We start from the raw sequence: 19,575 nt of genomic DNA on the forward strand, positions 1-19,575 counted from the left end.
GCCCTGATATTCTGTGAGATTGGGATGTTTTCCACAGACCAATATTGAAAGAAAGAGAAAAGTTATAGAGCAGCAGCCTAAGGCCTATGATCTTTTGGAAAACCTGTAATCTCCCCCATTCCACTCTAAGCTTCTCAGCTGTTCTATTCTTATTTCTTCTCTCCTCTCGGCCCTCTATTTGATCAATACCTTAGCTGATCTAGTACAGGTGGGTAGTGATTCAAAGATGCCATGCACTTGCCTATGTAACAATGACCTCACCTGCATATACTAGTCAGCACTGCATTCCTCTGCCTTTTCTGTTTATACAGGGAGGGCTGCTCAAATGCAGCACAGAAAGCCTCAACTCTCACACCCTCCCGCGCTGCTTCCTGAGCTGCTGGCCCTGTTCTCTCTGACTAGTCCCCGTTCTTCAGTTATTCCTTCTTGACTGATTTGAAGCCTTGGCTTTAGTCCTCCTGTTAAATGCAGAGCTTGCTTCCAGCCATGCGCTTCAGCTCAGTCTGGCGCTGTAAAAACTGACCTTTGCCAGGCTCCCCTGCTGAGGTCTTGCCTTTTGCCTGTTCCTTCTGGATTCATGGGACCCTATTGACTGCCCTGGACCCTGCCCTTGTGTCCTTGTGGCCCTACTGCTCTTGTGACCTCTCTTGGGTCTACCGTACTGGCCTGGCCCCACCTGCCCTGACCCTCTGCTTCCTAGGTGGCTGCCTTGAAAGACAATTTGAATATCATTTGGCTCCAGCCTCTACCACTGAAAGGAAACTGCCTGCCTGCTTTTGATAAAACAAGGAGTCATAGTAATCTCAGCCTAGACCGGAAATTCTTCTAAACGAGCTAATATCTTTGTGAAAGCAAGCCATTTTTTATAAATACTTAATAGGCACTAATGTGATTTTTAAAATAATCCTTTTCTAAATATAAAAGTAATGTTTATTGTATAAAATGTAGAATACAGACAAGCAAAAAAGAAGGAGAGATGACTACTAACATGTTGGAGCTCATCTTTCTTGGTCTTCTCTCTCTCTTCATATGTACATGAAAGCCATTATATATATATATGTGTGTATATACTAATTAGTGTGTATACTAATATGTGCACATATGTATACACACATGTATACACATACACACATACATACATACACAACTAGAGTTTTTTTAACCAGACATGACCAGATTATATATAATGTTTTCCCATTTAATGATATATGATGGCCATCTTCCCATGTCATTTTATATTCCTCTATAACATTTTTAATGGCTGCATAGTATCTATTATGGAAATACTAAGAAACAATTTAACCATTCTTTGATTGTTGGGCATATAAATTGTTTGCAGTTATTTTTGCTATTATAAATAATTATGCAATTAATCTCTCTGTGCCTAAATCTTTGTGTCATTCTCTGATAATTTCCTGAGGATCAATTCCTAGAAATGAAAACACTGGGTCAAAGAGTAGGCATAGTTTGAAGGCCTTTGAAATGTATAGCCTGACTGACTTTCAACAAGTTTGCACAAATATACACTCTAACCAGTGTATAAGAGAAAGACTGTTTCTGGGAACTCTTGTCACATTGGATGTTCTCTATCTTTCAAATCTTTAACAATTCGTTAGAAAAAAAATTGCTATTTTATTCTTGCTTTGATTTGCACTCTTTGATTACCATTGAGATTTTTATATTACCATATGCTTCTTGGCCGCTTAAATTATTTTTTATATGAATTGGCTTTTTGTGTCCTCTGCCCATTTTTCTACTAACATGTTTGTCACATTTATTTGTAATATCTTCTAATGAGATTCTGTTTTGGGGGAAGATTAGCCCTGACCTAACATCTACCGCCAACCTTCTCTTTTTGCTGAGGAAGACTGGCCCTGAGCTAACATCCGTGCCCATCTTCCTCTATTTCATATGTGGGATGCCTGCCACAGCATGGCTTGAGAAGCGGTGCATAGGTCCACACCCGAGATCCAAACTGTAGAACTCTGGACCGCCAAAGTAGAATGTGCGAACTTAACCACTGCACCATGGGGCCGGCCCCTCTAATGAGATGTTTTAAAACAGAGATATGGAGTGGCTTCTCTGCAACCATCATAGGCAATTTTAGTTAATGGCAGGAATAGAATCTTGCTCATTTATTATTTCAGCATCATTGTAAGTTACGACTGGGGCCCAGAGGCAGGGTAGACATGTTCGAGAGCATGAAAGTAAGTCCTGGGGAGGTTCAGTGGCTTGCCCAGCATCTCTGTGAAGTTCAGTGGCTGATCTGAGATGTTATGCCCATCTTCCCAAATATTGTCATGTTGTTACTAGTCTCATGTTCCAAAGAGACCCAGAAGGAAAATATTGAAAATACCTATCTTGATGCCAATATATTTAGATTCAAGTAAATCCAGAGGCCCAGTTTTACACAGGCTATTAATAATTGACTCGGAAAGGTAAGGCAAACATTTTATCACTTTATTTACTTTAGCACTTTATTCCTCATCTCACAATCCTCCGGTGCCTCTCCTTTATATCCAGGTAAGTCCAGACTCCCCCCCTTGGCATTCAAGACCCTTAGGAATCTCCTTCCACAAAGCTCTGTGCCCTTCTCTCTCCACTGCCCCAAATAAACTCCATTCAGATTGGTCTCCTCAGTGAAACCACATGTGTCACCCTCTGTAACAATCCCTATGACACTACTGTCCACATCTGCAATGCTCTTCTTCCTCCCCTTTCTTGTGCCTATATAAATGTGTTCTGTCCTCCAGGACCTAGATAGAGAACCACTTCCATGGAGCCTCCTCATCTCAGCTTTTATAGATCCTTTCCTTTTCATATATCTCAAAGCCTGACCACACAATCTGTTGCTACACTGTAGTTTTTCTTATACTATCCTGTCCCTTAGGGCTGCATGTTTTTTTCTTGTGTCCCCCAAGCGGAAGATACGTATCTTGAGGAGTTGGGACAGAACCTGAATGCATTTTGCCTATCAATATGGGATAACCTGGAGCAGAGGCTTATAAATTGGTAGGTGTTACTTGGTATTTGTGGAGTCAACAATTTCATTGAAATATATATTAACCACTTATGGTGTGCCTCTACTTTGCTAAGTGCTGAAAGGTTTGTGCCTTTAAGGAAGTCACAGTCCACTGGGGGAGGTAGACCTAGCTTCTAAACCTACCTCTGCCAGCAATTTAATAGTTTACCTTTGGAATGTCACGTAGTCATCTCATTCATTTAATCCACAAGCATTTACCTATGTGTCAGGCAGTGTGCTCGGCACTGAGGATCCAGAGATGAATGAGATCAGTCTCTGCCCTCCAAAAGCATAAATGCACATGGCTTATTACAATACAATGTCATACATGCTGTAGTAAAAGTGTGTACAAAGTGCTATGGGAATGGAAGGGAAAGTCACACGTCAGGGCTTACTAGGTTGTGAGCACTATCTGTGTAAATGCTTCCAGCTTGAGTAGGGGTGAGGCATGGAAGCAGGGAGTTTAAGGGAAGGCTTTGAGGAAGGTGGGCATTTAAACTGGAGAAGTTAGTTATTGACTTTGAGGGTTGAGGGAGCGAGAAAACCTGACTGCTCAGAATATGTTATAGGATCCGAGGGGTGTGTGTCTGTGTGTATCTTGTGTGTGTATGTTGGGAGTGGGTGAGAGAGTGGAAGGAGAGCTCTGAGAGTTAGGTTAGGAATGGATTATGAAGGGCTTTGAATGCCATGCTAAAGAATTTGAGAAAAGAGATAAAGGTTTGCAATGTTTACTGTGCAGAAGGAGAAAGGAAATGAGTAGGAGTGAATAAAAAAGCATGTTCTCTTTAAGAAATTTAAATACAGGGAATTGCCTCTTCTTGGTGCCTATGTGGTGTGTGTATGTGAAGAAGTTTGGTAAACTATAAAGTCTTGCAGTTCTATTGTCCTTGTTGCTTAAGTCAAAAACACGTGGTCCCTATCCCCAGCTCACCCCCCCCCCCGACAATTGTTCAATACATCAGTTCTTGGCATGTCAACAGCAGGGATTCATTCCTTCGGGAAAAGCACTCCCCTTTCTCGACCATCCTCCCTTCAGAGTATGACTACCTCTGGGACAGTAAACACATTAAGCCCCTCACCCTTCAGTGTGAGAGTTTGAGTCCTACTTCTTCTTGGAAGCCGGCAGAGAACAGCATGAAGGGAGACAGCCCTGGAGGGCAGAGAATAGAGCTTTCCCTGCCGTAGAAGTAGAAGTGGGAACGCAGCAGCTCGAGCACACATACCAAGACTACGGCAGCTCTAATTTATGAGCGCCCACTACTTGCCAGGGACTGTGCTGAGTATATACACTTTACCTTATCTTTTAGAACCACACACACAGACACACACACACAAACAGAGCAAAGTAAATATGAACATTATTCCCATTTTACAGATGAAGAAACGCAAGCATATGGAAAAGTTGAGTCACTTGTTCAGGGCACGTGGCTACTAAGGGGCCAAGCTGGGACGCTGGCTTGAACCCAGAACTTCCGCACTCTGAAGACTATGTTTCTAACAAAAACAGCATCAACATCAGCAACATTATGTCCCCCAAAGAATTTTCTCTGAAGGAGATGTCAAATTGAAATTGCAGTCATTTATTCTGAGGATCTTTCATCAGTAAGTACTTAGTGAGCGACCCCTATGTCCCCAAGCAGTGCTGGCCCTGTAGAAACTTATGATCTAATAGGAGAGATAAGACCAATCCACATGAAATAGTAGAAAGACTCTAGGACAGGGATGTTGTACATGTGGCTTATATGACTCCTCTCCACTTTCTTATGCCTATCATTAGACATCAGTAGACTATCACTTCATTCATTCCCATTAAAGCCTGGACTCAGATTCAGAATCCTTCTCAATACAGATCTCCAGTAAATCACAACTAGTTATAACTGGTGTGCAAGATGAAATCTATTTTACTTTCCTTTTCTAGGATGACAAAGGACAAAGAGTTCACGGGGGACTGTCCCTGTGAGGAGTAGAATTAGATTGGGAGGGGGGAGAGTGCACTTGCAGAGATTATTGTGAATGAAAACACAGAGATGAGAAAGAGCCTGGCATATTCAGACACTATGAAGCTCTTCAAAAATTAGTGTGGTGGTAGGGGCGGGCCCGGTGGTACAGTGTTTAAGTTCGCACATTCCGCTTCGGTGGCCCAGGGTTCACCGGTTCGGATCCTGGGTGCGGACATGGCAGCACTTGGTAAGCCATGCTGTGGCAGGCGTCCCACATATAAAGTAGAGGAAGATGGGCATGGATGTTACCTTAGGGCCAATCTTCCTCAGCAAAAAGAAGAGCATTGGTGGCAGATGTTAGTTCAGGGCTAATCTTCCTCAAAAAAAAAAAAAACGAAAAAAATTAGTGTGGTGGTTGTCCATGTGTAGAGTGGCAGGCAACATGGTTGGGAAAATAAAGAGGAGCCAAATTATGAAAGTTATTGAAAACTATGCAGAGGCATTTAGACTTGATGTTCCTGGCAGTAAATGTGTTAGATATTGATGCCTTTAACAAAGAAATAACATGTAGAAAAGGTGCTTTAAGGAGTATCAGGCTGCCACAATGTGCTAGGATTGGATTGGCCTGGAGTGAGAGAGCATAGGTCTAACAAGTGTGGAAGGAAAAAAGTGACACGATTTGCTAACTGGATAAGGATGAGTCATGTGTGTGTGTGACAAGGGGTGACCATGTGTTCTGGTTTAAACCAGTTACTTTGACATAATTTTTAATAGCTCCGCCTTTCATTCTCAAGTGTCCTGATCTGGATGATAAACTATCTGGTCAGCATGGCTTTGAGCCTAGAGGACTAGGAGAATGGGGTACCAATGATAGAGACAGACACCTATGGGAAGGTAATTTTTGTGTGGTAGAGGAAAGTTATGATGACTTGATATCCTGAGTTTGAGGTGACAGTGAGATATGCCTAGTAGACTGGACCCAAGAGCCAAAGATTACCCTCCAGCGTCTGACTCTCCTTATGTAAGTCCCAACAGAAACTAAAATCCACATCCTTGCTTCACTTGCCAGGACTCATCCTTGCCTGCCTTGTCTCTTCACTTGCAATTGCAAATTCCTGGTCTCCTCTTAATGTTCACTTAATAGTTTTCGTGGAGAGAGAACAGCTTGCAAAGAGAAGACAGGCATAAACCAAGCAGCCAAGCAGCAAATCTGAGACTCTCCTGTACTACATCCAATCACTTACTAATTATGTAATTCGTGTATACTATGAGCCCAACATCATCCTAGTCACTGTTGGAGACAACAAAATATGCAGAAGACAAGCACCTCACTTTCAAGCATTTTCAATCTGGTTAATAGTTTACAAGCTTTTTGCAATCTTTCAATCAGTTCAGTTGATCTTTACATTTTAAATTTAGAGACTAAAAACAAATCGTGAGAGTGACATTTCTGTTGTCATGTAAAGCTTTAAAAATTGAACATCAAAAAGATTATCCATTCCTTTAAACCTGACCCTGCAATTTGGATACTGTGACATTAGGTAGTTAGTATATATCTTGATTCATTGGTTTAAGATATTTGAACGGTGGTCTGTTCTCTGAGGTCCAATTATAGCTATTAATTGCTGTAGCTTTCCTTTACAATATCTATGTCTTATCTGTAGCTATAGATCTTAAAATAACTAAACATAAAGCAAATAAGTAGATAATTTTTCAGAGCAAGCTTTGAAGGAACATATAGATACAATATGGTATCTTTCTCATTAACCCTTAACCATAATTAGTTACAGCTTAATCTACCCTGAAATTTGCCTCAGACATTGATTAGATTTAGACTGTATCCTGACTCTCATCTTCAAGTTAATTCACACGAAGGATTGTTGGAACTTCAGTGCTGGGATCTTATAACAGTTGAGTTTCAAAAACCATTTTCGAGTTTCACAGTTGCCAACTAAAGTACTTCAGCTGAAGGAATCATTACACAGCTTGTTGTCAAATGCATTTGCTGCAAATTTCACCTTTCGCTTATCTCTTTTCTATGAGCCCAAGGCAGAGTGAGGGAGAGCCTGGTTGGTGTGGCTCAGAGCCCCATCAGGCCTTGTGCTTGCCAGGACTACTATGCCAGGGTGCTGTTCTTTCTTTCTTTATAATTTTGAGTAAAAATCATTTCTAATGTGCCCTCGCCTTTCCAATCAATACCTGTTTTCCACGTGCGAACCATGGCTTGCCTGAGTCATCCCCTTACAACCAGCAATGTTTATAGCTGGCTTCAACAGGATAGATTTTAGAAATAACTTGTGTTTTTTCTGACTAAACATAATTACACTTACTGTTTACAAAAGAGGGTTTTGGAAAGAAATTTTAGATAGTTGTATTACAGGGAGTATACAATTGGTATTGTATATGGTATGTGGTCCATGGTTAACCAAATCAACCTGGTTTAACGATAAAAAGAAAAACCTGTATGAAACATTTATTTCACTTTGAATCAATCTTGACTGAAAAAAATCTTTCTGAGAAAACAAACTTCCTTCCAAGGAGGCAAGTTTTCTGCTCATAACATCTAGGAACGCTCTCCTTTCCATTTTTCCTCACTCTTCTGGTTTGTAGGTTGGGGTTTGGTATGGATGTTGTAGGGGCAGTGTTTGCATGATTGGTTATAAACCCATAAAAACTGTCAGATACTTTTTCCAGTTGAGAAGACATTAGTCTTGCACATTTTCCATTAAGGAGAGGCGAAATGATTTGCCTGATATCGTTAGTAATAGAATTTGGTTTAGAACATCCTGCCCACGGTATTTTCTACTACATTATATTTCCTAGCAGCTCTGATCTGCTCTGATTAAATTGAAATAGTTCTTCAGATAAAATTATGTGGGAGAGGGTAAACCTCAGGGTAAAAAGTGACTTTAGCACTAAGCCACTAGGAGACCTTTATTATGCTTACTTGTCATTGACCCCATCTCGGAAATTTGTGGATTCACTTCATTTCCTTTGCTATCTAAAGTAGACAAGCCTCCTCTAAATGTAGTTTATTCAGGAATTCCTACTGCTTATTTGTTTTCTCCAATTTTGCTCCGTATTTTCTGCTCCAGAGGATCCTAAGGAGATAGAGTTTCGTCTTGAAAAGTCAGGAGAATTTATTACTATTATTGTCATACCAGGGAAAGGAGATGAATTTATTTAGCAGCATCTGAAAATAGAATTGCCTCAACGTTGACGCCTGCTGCTGATGCTAAATGATGAATACTAAGCACCTGGCACACAGTTTGCATGCCTCTTCATTTATCTGTTCTTCATATTCTGGTGCTTTAAGATGCATGGAGCACATTTTCACTGTGCTCTACTCTTGGGTGGGAGCCAGGCAGTAGATGTCATTGATTATTTGTTGAGCATCCATACCATGTGGGGAACTATACAAAGCACAGCATGAAATTGTAGAAAGAACATAAGTGTGTAGAATCCAGCCAGAAATTCTGCATTTGAATGTTGGCCCCATCAAGCTCCTTGCTTTGTGACCTTGGGTAAATTACTTAACTTTCCTGAGAGTCACTATCCTTACCTCTAAAATGGGGGTAATGATGCAGTCCTGTATAACTTCAAGGGTTTCTGTGAGGTTCCAATGTGTTATTGCTTGGGCTAGAGCTCTGCAAACTGCAGTGTGTCTCTGCATGCTGCAGGCCAAGGGCAGCCCTTACCATGGGTATAGTGGCCAGCATCCTCCTTGCTTCACAAAGTACCTCCCAATACTTCTACCCTGGAATCCTTGAGGTTTCCGTTTCTTTTACTCGAGGATAAAGCCTTTCATTGTACAACCACAAATTCTGCTTCAAATGGTTGTCACATCTGGAGTGAAAGTGTGTGCATGAACTTGGGAGTCAGACCCATTCAAGTTCTAACTGTGTGATCTTGGAAATGACTCATAACCTCTCTCAGCCTCAATTTCCTCAACTGTAAAATTTAGATGAATAATAGTACCTACTTTCACAAGGTCGTTGGGAGGTTTGAATGAGATGATGTATGCAAAGTACCTAGCAGAGAGTAGGCTCTCACTAAGTGTTATTCCTTTTGAAAACAGAGGAGTGCGGTGGATGTCCACAATGCTCTCCCACTCTTACGTTTTAATCTATTATCTTAAGGCTGGCAGGAATTGCATGAGCCTCTTGGGGCAACTAGTTGTCCCTCTCTGCAATCACGGGGAGATAGTTTGGTGAAAGACAAAAAAAATGACACGAATCCTTCTGAAACCTCAGCTAAACTTCATTAGTAAAATTTAGGCTAATTTTATAGTTAAGGAAACCGGGGTCCAGAGGAGGGGAAGTGCGACAATTAGTCAGTGGTAGAGCTGGGACTGAACCCAGGCAGTCTAAGCCCAAAGTCCGTGCGATTTCCACTGATTCCAAGGAACCTCACGTAGCTAGGGTTTCATGATACCTGTTTCATGGCAGCTGCTGGGCAGCGGGGTGCATGGTAGACTCTCCCTGCAGGCATTCCAGCCCCTGACCTTCAGGCCTGCCCTTTAATGAGAGTGCTTCCTGAAAATGGTAGTTTCACCTTAGCTGCCCTTCCCTGTATAATCATCCTGGTGAAGTTCCCAACGGCTGCTGAGCTTTTGGCTAAGAAAAAACAAACTCTTCTCTGGAAGAAAGTATTAGGTAAGTCAAATCTCTCTGCTCTGGTCAGATGCTAGGACCGTGGAGGAATGGAATAGAGAAGTCCTGTTTCTCTCTGGCTTCCGCCTACCCTTGCCAGCCTTTGACTGCTCACAGATGGCTCAGCAGGGAATGGAGAGGGCATGTCGCTGTGGACGTACTGCTGGCAGTTTGTTGCCCAGAAGGGACTGGGCCCAGAGTCTCACTATCTTTGCCTGTCTAAATCCAAGAACCTGTCTATAATCTGCCCCCAGCCTGCCCTTTCCCGTTGTTGTAGAACCCTTCAACTCTGACTCTGACTTGTTTGCTGGCTCCCTATTTGTTTCCTCGCAGCTGTCTCTCAAAGGCTCACTGTCCTGATTCAATCTTAGGGGGCTTCCTCAATCAGTTTATTTCCTGACCATGACTTTTGGATATAGGACACCTCAAACTGTAGGCCTCCTGAAAAGAGCAGGGCCTACCTGTTTCTCCTGCCTGATCTCCTACTAGTCTCGTAAACAACTTTAGCTCCAGCCAGGCTCCCCTGCCTATTGCCAGGCCACAGTCATTCCTGTACCTAGCATTGTTCATGCTGTTTCTCTGTCTTTTCCCATTACCCACACCAGAAGTGCCTTCTCTCTGCCTATCTAATTCTATTGCTCTCGTTTTTCAGGTCCCTGATTAGATACTGCTTCATGTGTAGTGATTATCGTGGCTACTGGGATCACAGAGATTGTTCCCGTTTCAGAGAATCAGGCCTATCTAGCATATTTCTGTCATTTTAAGATGCACCACTGATTTTATAAACAACTTTTCAGAAAATAAAATGAAACAGTGAAGCACTACATGAAATATACACAGCAACTCTAAGACAGCCTTTATTTTCAGGACCATTAAAATGCCAAAAGAAATACACAAGTCTTAGTCTTGAGAAAATATGGTACCTGCACTATTTTATCCAGCACTTGCTTATAGATTGGAGTGAACAACTCTTTGTCTCCTGTCAATTTGTTTTGTCTCCCCAGTTAAATGGTCTACCTGTTGAAGGAAAGTGCTTATTATTTTTTTTCCTTATTTCTTCTTAGTTTTTAATCCTCCTTTCAGATCCCACCTCCATTCTTCCCTCCTGCCCTGGCTCTGAGCACAAAGCTGGGCACACAGTAAGTCCTCATCAGATCCTTGGAGAATTGGATTGATTGATTCCAGTCGGCTTGAATCATCTGTCTCCTGCTGGGCCGAGACCAGTATGAAATCTTATTCCCTGCAGACAGAGCTCACTAACTTCAATCTATTCTTGCTTTTATTTTTCATATTGTTGACCCTAGTTTATTTGCTGTACTTTTCATTATTTTGGCTTTGTATTCATATCACTCCTCCTGCACAGTCAGGTAATAACCAAGAAAGACCTTGCAGAGAGCACTGTGACTGACCTGTCACTGTAAATATTTCCTTTCTTTGCCTTTAGATGTTCTTCCAGCCCAAGATGGTGGGGTCCTGAAGGTGTATTGTCAGGGGCCTTTTAAGTTTTCCTTCCTATCCAGTAGTGCCAGAATTGCAGCACTTTGCCTTCCACTCACATGACATTAATGGAGAACATATTCATTAAAAATGGGATATATGGTCATTAAAATCAATTCATATAGAAAAATACAGCACTCTTCAGGAGGAAGGAGATTTGTAACCTGAAGAATAGTCGACTTGCTCAAACCTCCTCCATCCAAAGGATCAGCCCTTTCTTAAAAGCTCTAAAGAGTAATTAATACAGCATTCTTGACAAAAGTGATAATTAGTAATGGCTTCGGATCAGTATCATTCAGCAATGTCTTTCAGAGGCTCTGTCCAATGAAAATATTCTAAGTGCCAGTGTAGCTGCTTGGTCCATGACTTGGGAATATAAAGATAGGGTGCAGTACATTCTTTGGGTGTTTAATTCTTTTAGTTCCCTTTCTCATTTCCTATAAAAGACCATGTTCTTGAATGACCTGAGTTGGCAAGAAGAGGGAGAGTAGTAAGTGTACCAGAGACAGAGCTTTTTTTGTACATTGGCAACTACCAAGGAGCAAGATCCAGTAAACGCAGATGAATGAAAAGGCAAGGAAGAGGTAGGGGGTTAATTTTCAGGACCTGCTGGAGACAACGTTCTGCTAAAGTGGCTTTTTGGAGATCTCAAGTGTCAGTAAGTGTGAGTTAGGATGACTGCAGGCTAGAGGAGGTGAGTTAGTAGGGATAAAGATGGATGTCCAAAAAGAAAAGCTGCCATGAGAAACTGAGAAGGAACAATTTGGAGGTTTCTCTTTTACTCAGGTTAACTGCAGCCAGTGTTTGAAAGTACTTTGTTTCCTATAGAGGTGATGTAGTGCTGTGTTTACAAGGAGAGACCCAGGAATTAGGCTGTCTGGTTCTACCACTCATTAGCTGGATTGCCTGAATGAGTCTCCATTTCTTTATCTGTAAAATGGGATAATAAAAGTACCTACCTCATGAGGTTGTGTGAATATTAAATGAGTTGATATAGGTGAAGTATTAAGCAAAGGATCTGGGGCCTGGCCCCGTGGCCAAGTGGTTCAAGTTCCACTTGTTCCACTTCAGCAGCCTGGGTTGGTGGGTTCAGATCCTGGGCACAGGCCTACTCCACACACCAGCCACACTGTGGAGGTGTCCCACATACAAAAAAATAGAAGAAGATTGGCACAGAGGTTCTCTCATGGCGAATATTCCTCAGAAAAAAAAAAAAAAGGAGTAGGGCCTGATGCACAGTAACTACTACATAAGTAATTTTGGTTATTTTTTTGGTTTAGGGTGACTTTCTGAGTACGTTCCCCTTCTGCTGCAGCTGCTCATCTGCTGTTGGCTTGGCAGGCACTCCCCACTCTGTTCTATTACATGATTTCTTCTGTTTAAAGGTAAACACACTGAAAGCTTCTCTCTTTGTGCACCTGACAGGAAGTAACGAGATAAGACAAAAACTTCCTTAGAGCAAAAATATACCACAGACCATGAGTTTGCGGGTGCAATAGGTCAGATCGGCTTGAGCCAAATCCTGTGTCCATTTAGAGAGTCTCAGATCATTATGGTCAGTGACAAAAAGGGCAGATTTCCATCTGTGTATTAGATTTACATCTAACAAGATGTATCTTCCAGTGACAAACTTGGGGAACCTGTTAGGCTTATTAAGTCTTTCATATCACCAGGCAAAAGAAAAACAGAGGAGTTAAAGCAGGATAGGTGTGAACAGTGGCACAGCAAAGTGTGTTAATAGAATTCGGTAAGTTTCCACCTTGGGAATAAGTTTCTTCATTCCACTTAATTTGCTTCATCTGTTGCTTTTTCCTGACCTCTAGAGGCACAAAAGCTAAGCAGTCTGACCCTGAATTCAGGGGCTTCTATTGTTTTTATCTTTTGCAGAAACAACCTTATATTTATATCACTGACACTCTCCTTTCAGAGGGCTTGTTTTTTAAAGAAACATTTATTGAGTTCCTGCTATGTGTCTACTACTCTTTCTTTTGGTCTTAATAACAACCTATGAGGCACTGATATTATCCTTGTTTTGTAGGGAAACTGAGTTTAAGTGAAGTCTGGATGTATCCAAGGTCATGTAGTACTTTATTTGTTCTGGTAGCATTTTCCAAAATGGAAATAACTTTATTGCTGTTATTTTTATTATCAGAAAAATGCATACTCAATATTAAAATAAATGAGAAGATACAGAAAAGCCTAAAGAAATTTAAAAAAAAAAACACTCAACGTTTTCTTGTATAGCCTTTAAGACCGTTTCCCTTCATCTGTGTATCTATTTCTCTATCACCTTATTTGCATCTTGGTAAGCCCCCAAGATATCAGCACACATCTAATCAGGGCTCATCTGACTGATGCAAGTATTGCAGAGAAGTTCACCTATTTGTCAATAGGTCCATTTCTGTTTGTGCACCTGTCTTGCATGCTGAACAAAAGATTTATCATGAGAGCTAGAATTGCTCTAAAAGGCCAGCCGTCAGTTCATCTTGAGTGCCGTCAGTTCCCCTCACTCTGGGTGAACTCTGCTCCTCTTCCAAACTTCTCATGCTCTACTCTCTCAAATCCTCTGAAAAGCACACTGGGCCTCTGACATCACAGAAGACCAGGAGAAAAGAAGGGGTTGCACATTGTGTAAAAGGAGTGAAATCTTCGTTGGCCAGAATATAAGTTTAGCCATCTTCAAGGCCAGTGCTTTGCAAACCCCTGCGCTGCAACCGTAACATAAGTAGAAAATATTTCCATGGAGCTCTGGTGTACCAAGATGAGACTTGTAGCACCCAGAAGCAATCAGCATGGGACCTTGAGGCTGAGAGATCAATACAACATCAATATAGCAGCAAACCTGTAACTTATTTGCAGCACATCAGAGTACTAGATCTGATTGATTAGGAAACGCTGATAATTACCAGCATTCTTCCAGACTCTCCTCATATAGCTTTCCTGGTTATATCTCTTTTGACCTCTCCTGATTCCAACTTCCATATGGCTCCTGGCAGATATTCTATCAGACAAGAATTGTCTTACAAACTGTAATTAGATTGCTGGTGACAATGTTTTGGCTCCGAGAAGGAAGAGTAGGCAGGTAACAGTACTGCTAGAACATAATATGAGCCTGTGAAATCCTACTGCCCCTACAGAGCTATCAGGCAGTTGCATCGCGTACTCTAGGAAAGTACCTGATCCTAAAATAATTTTTCTAAAGTCTATTGTTTCTCAAATGTTTCAATTTTAGCAACAAGTGATGATGGAAGAATATAGAGGATCTGAAAGGCTGTCTAGTGTGGTGGTAAAGAATATGGTGCTCCAATCATTCCAAGCTGGATTCCAATCCCAGCTCTTCCTCTTACTGCTTGTGTGACCCTGGGCAAGTTACTTGGCAAGTCTAAGCCTCAGTTTTCTCATCTCTAAAATGAAGACAATGAAAGCAAGTATGGTTGTATGATTTCTGAAGTGTACGGGAATGAGCAGCCTGCTTTTATGAGCTCTTGAGGGGAAGCAGGGAGCTTGTGCTAGAGGCAGATTTCAGTTAAGCAAAGAGATGTTACGTGAAGGGGTTGAGCATGCTGGAGAGTTGGCATACCATGAAACTGTGGTTCCAGAGAGCACAGTGGAAAAGGGTAGAAGGATGCTATAGGGAAAGGAAGTGCAGAGCAGCTCTAGGAGTGAGAAGGGATTGGGACTAAATGGGGGCATTTAGACATTTTGATACCTTCTCTATTTTGCTTTTATTATATGTGGTTGGATGCATGTCTTTTCTTCCTCACTAAAAGCATGAGGCATAGACTGGGTTTAACTTCTCTTTGTAATCCCACAGGGTCATGCACTAAGTAGTCAATAAAGATGAAAGTAGTAAAAATAGTATCTTAGCTGATGGTAATCTAATATTTTAAGGTCATCCTCAGATACAACCTTGTCAAAAGATAACATTACGATATTTAAATAGATTATATCCATGGGTTTCCCTTATTTCTGTTCCTCAATATTACCATACTCCTGGAAAGATCTCTCAGAGCGTTGGTCAGGAGTGATTTCCCCCTTTCCACAACCATCCAGCCTTTCCATGGTTCGGTGATCTTCCCTTAATTAGAGATTCCGGCAGCTGGGGACCGGGGTAGAAGCCAGGCCCAGCAGTCTGATGTTCCCAGAGTCTCCAGGGAAGCCTCACTCCTCACTGAAAATGCAACTGGCCACGCACCAGACCTCTGACATAGGTGGCACATTTTGGTTGACAATTGCACAGCTTCCACTTGGTAGAGATCATTCAGGCCCTTATTTTGCTATATGTTTTTTAAATCTAGATCACTTTTTCTATAAAGGACCAGATAGTAAATATTTTAGGCTCTCTGGGCCAAGGATCTCTCTGGCAACTAATCAACTCTATCTTTGTAGTGTAAAAGTAACCATATGTAAACAAATGGAAATGGCTGTGTTCCAATAAACTTTATTGACAAACACAGTCAGCAGGCACAATTTTGCCTGAAGGGCTGTAGTTTGTAAACCCCTGGTCTAGAGCATTCCATGTGTTTGGCACACTCCGATTTAGTAACCCTAACATAGCTACTTGATAATATAGGTTTGTCATTCTTTACTAATAGAGTTGGAAGCAGGGAATTCATTCTGTGTATCAGCCTGAAAGCCTGACCATAATGCCTTTTCATGCCTGAGCACGCCCCTGCCACTGTGTTCATTATGGAGTTCTACTGAATTCTTGGTGATTTCTTCTCCTTGATGCATTTTCAGAAACTTTGATTATTGAATTTGGAGTCTCTTGGAAAATGGCCATCAAATTCCTCTTTGTCCACCTAATCTCTGCTTGGCACATGATGTTGTTCTTTTTATTTTCCCTCGTGCTCTTCTATTATCTGAAAGTTGTCCTTCCCCTTGCAGTGTCCTTTTTGATTTTGCTGTTTAGCCAAGCTCCCCTTGGCTGCATCATGCAGTGCAGACTAACCAGAATACACAGTCAGAAAAAAAGAGCCCCAAGTGAGCAGTTTTCCCCTAATGAGCTTGGCTTACACTTGGCCTCCTGGTTAGATCTTCTCATGTTTTACCAAAAAACTATTTGTTAAATGCAATATGGGATCCTAGATTAGAGCTTGAAACAGTAAAAGGACATTAGTGGAGAAACTGGGAAAATCCAGTAGTTTAGTTAATAGGAATACACAAATGTTAACTTCTTGCTTTTGGCAAGTGTACCATGGTTATATAAGATGTTAACAGTAGGGGAAACTGAGTGAAGGATATATGAAAATTCTCTGTACCATCTCTGCAACTTCTCTGTGGATCTAAAATTGTTCCAAAATGCATAGTTTATTTTTTAAAAAAAACCTGCCTGTTTAACTGATCTCCCACCCTCAACCCTTCTACTTTATTGTTAGGCATCGTAGCAATCTCATCTGTGATAGCATATGCAAAGTGAAACTCCCCCCACTGCAATCCCAGCTCCCACATCGCTTCCCTGGAACGATTAACATCTAACAAGGATACTTCTGAAGTTAATAGGAATGCAGTTCTCATCATATTTCTCTCCTCTGACTACACACTTCTGAGAAAATAGATCCTCAACACACAACAGGAGCAAAGAGAGTGAAGAGTCTCTTACGTTGTTGGTAGAAAAAAGGGTCCTCTGGAGTTCTTGGTCTAGTGTACATAAGCTATAAGAGTTGGCAAAGAAAAAAGTAGCTGGTCAGATTGATCCCTCCTTGAAGAACAGATTCCCGGTATTCAATATTTTCTAAAGTCTTTTTTAAGCATGGCCTACCCAACGTGCTGGTGGAAGAGGAGGCCAGATAGAGTGACTTGACAGGAGGTTAAAATGGTCCCCAGTTTCTGTTGCCCCCTAATTAATGTGGCCCATAGTTCTTCACTTCTGTGAGTTAGGCCTAGGACATTAAAGTGTTCCCTATTAAAATGCAAATGTTGCCTAGGAGGCGGAGTGAGTCAAGTAAGGCTAAACAGAGCCTGAATGAAGGATGAGGACTGGGAGGGGGCTTGTGGTGGGTAGTTATGTTTCTTCTTCATATGTTTAGGTCAAAAACATTTTAAGTACTCACATGTACAGTAGGATAACCAATAGTTTTAAGGAGAAATGAATAAATGAGTAGGTTTTTGGGTGATTTAGCTATTTTCTTCCCTGGGTTATATGTGAGTCCAGTTCACCAATCAGAATCTGGTTGATACATCAGGTAGGGAAAGCAAAGGATTGATGCTTTAGGAATAGGAATATTAGGTTGATGCTGCACATCTGAGACATGGAGATTAGGGCCCAAAGAGTCAGGTAAAGCAAAAAGGAACAGGCAAGTTATCACTCATTCATTAATTTATTAAACACGTTTTTTGAGTGCTTAGTTATGTACCAGTCGCTATTCTAGGCACTGAGTGCACAAAACAGACAAATTTCCATGTCTTTAGGGGGCTTATACAGATTGTAAACAGACAAATATATAATATAGTAGGAGGTGGTAAGTTCTATGAAATAAAAAAGCAGGGTAACAGAATAGATAGTGTTGATGAGAGGTGGAGGTGCCATGCTAGAAGTAGGTGAGCATGATTTAGAAGCTGAAAATCCAATGTAGCAGCAAGCCAGCACTAGTGAATAAGGGATGTTAAAGACAAATGCTAATGCTAAGGCAGAAGCATTTGCTCTCTACTTTGGTCTATCCTTTGTGGAATGTGGCAGACTTCAGTCCACAGGCATTGATCAGAATCCTAAAGGAGTCCAAAGAACAGTGGCATATCTTGTCTCTGTTTGAGGGTGTGGTAGAGTGCTATATATGGTTATTAAAATGTCTTGACATTTGGAAGACACTTCCACACTTCCAAAATGTGGCTTGCACTTACACTATCTTACATTCTACACCCCTCTTTCTCCTTTCCTGATAGCCTACAACTAGGATTAAAGGGGTGGGTTGGAGGAAAACCAGAAAGGGAGGAAATTCCAAAGCAAAGTGGAAAATCTTAAAATTGACATTGAAGTCCAAGCCTTGCAGGCTTAACATCTAAATACAATTCTTAAAAGCCAAAGAGATATGACAATATCTAACACAGTGCTTGACGTAAAATAGATTCTTAATAGATATTTGAATGAATGAAGGAATGAATGAACTGAACAATTCCACAACAAAAGGAGCAACTAGAAGCAAAGAGGAGATTTAAAAAAAGGCTTCCTGTGATATGAGATAGACTTTTTCTCCAAACACAAATTCCAACTGTGAATTTTGCATCTTTTGAAATAGAGCCATTCATAAGCAGTTAATTAAACCTCTTTTTTCCTTAAAAACTACTTCATGCTAATTAAATGAGGTCAGTTCATTTCTCTTACTTGAAGAACTAGTTAACGTACATTATGGACTTGTAGGTCAAAGCAATGTGGTCTAATCACATCCATATAATTTTAGGACCTTGGTTTTCATGGACCTAAGAGAAATCTCTTTAAATCACCTCATTCTCTTTAAATATAGAAGGAAGACTTTTTTCTCCCAGTTTTTCAGTTGTCTGATTCAGATGCTTCAGGATATAATGCCCCACCTATAGCTGTTATTTTTCTTTCTTCATTTATGAGATGGCTGCTTAAATTATAACCTTAGCCACGATACCTGATCTGCTCACTTACTTAAAAATCTATCATTTTAAAATTTAATTAGAAAAATGTATTCTGTTCAAATTGCAGAACAACAAACATAATTGAACAGGGCAAGTATTCTATCTCTTTTACCTCCTACATATCAAGAAAATACAAAGATTTGAATCCAGACTTAAAAATGGAATTTCTAATGCCCTCACCCCATCCCACTTTCTCCCAAAAGAAGAGAGCAAGTCAATTCTAGCTCGTATTTTCCTTCCTGGCCAAGGCAGAAAGCATTCATCATTCTCTGGGCAGAAGGTCATATGGTTTTCTTGAATCATGCTTCACTTTCACATTCTGCTATTTGATAAAAGTTCCCCAGGAGACTTTTTGGATGAAGCGATCACCTCGCCAAAATGTGTTCATCTTTTTTATTGCAACACGAGAATTCATTTGAGATCTTGGTGAGAGAAATGCCTTATAGCCTATAGCTGGTGAGTGCAAGACTGTTTTATCATCAAGTAAACTGGCCCAGTCATCCCTTCTTTCTCTTCAGGAGCTCCAGCAAAACTACCTGAATGTTGGTTATCTTGTTTTCTATTAAGAGTCTGCAAATAATCACCCAGGAGTCCCAAGCTCATTACCAAAGTATTTTCTTAACTGAGCTGAAAACCTGGTCAGACTCTAATTTCGAAGGCCACTGGTTATAGAATCCTAGAACTAGAAGGAGTCTTAGAGATCACAGAGTCCACCCATATCATCTTAGAAAGGGGAAACTGAGGTTCAGAGAGAGGAAGTCACTTGCACAGTTACACAACAAATCAGTGGTAGATCTAGGATTATAAGGCAATATTCTTGATTCTCAATCTAGTCCATTTTGTACCATCTCTTTTCAATGTT

The 19,575-nt window shown here is 41.0% G+C and overlaps 1 protein-coding gene across 4 annotated transcripts in view; it reads left to right on the forward strand.

The window, feature by feature from the left end:
- RTL4 (retrotransposon Gag like 4) overlaps positions 1 to 19,575 on the forward strand; it is a 326,375-nt gene that overhangs the window by 64,344 nt on the left and 242,456 nt on the right. The window contains exon 1 of one of the 4 annotated variants that reach the window (XM_070257778.1): positions 9,509 to 9,617. The exons of the other annotated variants lie outside the window; for them this stretch is intronic. The gene's annotated coding sequence lies outside the window, so the exon portion shown is untranslated. Of the gene's footprint in view, positions 1 to 9,508; positions 9,618 to 19,575 lie in introns of those variants that run through there. 4 annotated transcript variants of the gene reach the window in all.

The sequence above is a fragment of the Equus caballus genome, chromosome X (genome assembly GCF_041296265.1).
Source record: "Equus caballus isolate H_3958 breed thoroughbred chromosome X, TB-T2T, whole genome shotgun sequence".
Classification (NCBI taxonomy): Eukaryota; Metazoa; Chordata; class Mammalia; order Perissodactyla; family Equidae; genus Equus; species Equus caballus.